The sequence below is a fragment of the Canis lupus genome, chromosome 12 (genome assembly GCF_011100685.1).
Source record: "Canis lupus familiaris isolate Mischka breed German Shepherd chromosome 12, alternate assembly UU_Cfam_GSD_1.0, whole genome shotgun sequence".
NCBI lineage: Eukaryota > Metazoa > Chordata > Mammalia > Carnivora > Canidae > Canis > Canis lupus.
In genome coordinates, this window is record NC_049233.1 from 19,199,638 (window position 1) to 19,200,514 (window position 877).

The 877-nt window shown below is 34.7% G+C and overlaps 1 non-coding gene across 1 annotated transcript; it reads right to left on the bottom strand.

Annotated features, from left to right (window-relative positions):
- Positions 1 to 461: 461 nt before the first annotated feature.
- On the bottom strand, positions 462 to 609 carry LOC119876904. The gene has a single exon (XR_005368225.1). It is a non-coding gene; the product is annotated as a U4 spliceosomal RNA (small nuclear RNA).
- Positions 610 to 877: the final 268 nt, after the last annotated feature.

Genomic DNA, 877 nt, shown 5'->3' on the forward strand with positions numbered 1-877 from the left:
TGGTTGCGGCTTCACCTCTGTGAGATACAAAGTTGAGGTTCTTAGCAGAATAATTCCAACACCACACACAGATTCATCTCGGGACACATCTACCTAAAGTGAACTAACATATGTTAGCATGGCAGTTCTCAAACTTGTTTCTCTCAGGACTCTTTTAACTTGCAAATCTCTTTTAATGTCTAATCCTGCACTCAACTGGTGGATATCACATGTTGTGCAGATTCCTGAAAATTGTGCTATATACTTGGGAGAGAAAGAAAAATTTTTTTAAAAGCGTCTTGGTATTATTATAAAAATGTGTGACTTTGTCAATACTCAAAAAGTTTCTTTTGGAACATTTTTTAAGGGTCTCTGGTTCATACTTTGAGAATCATGGTTTAGCTAATAGTAAATGTTTCACAAATTTATATTTAATACAGCAAATTGACAAATTCTACTTTATATATAGTACGATATCATTCTTTGAGCACACATTTCATCTGGTACTCACAAAGTTCTAGAAAATACATACTATTTGGTCTCCTTTCCCATTTGGGAAAAGTTTTCAATTAGCAATAATCGCGCCTCGGATAAACCTCATTGGCTACGATACTGCCACTGCGCAAAGCTCCTTTCCCATTTGGATATATGCACTCACCATACACACATCTGTGTGGATGATGAGGATCAGCAAGGTTAGATAACTTGCCTAAGGTCACATAGTTAATAATTTTTAAGGACAAGATTTATTCTCAAAATTTTTAGTTTAGACTTAATTTCAAGTCTAGAATTCTTTTGAGAGGAGTTTAAATGCCACCCCATCAGTTTTGAGGTTCTTATCTACATACACCATTCATATCACAGCTTCAATTAAATGCTAATTGGTTTAGTTTAACAC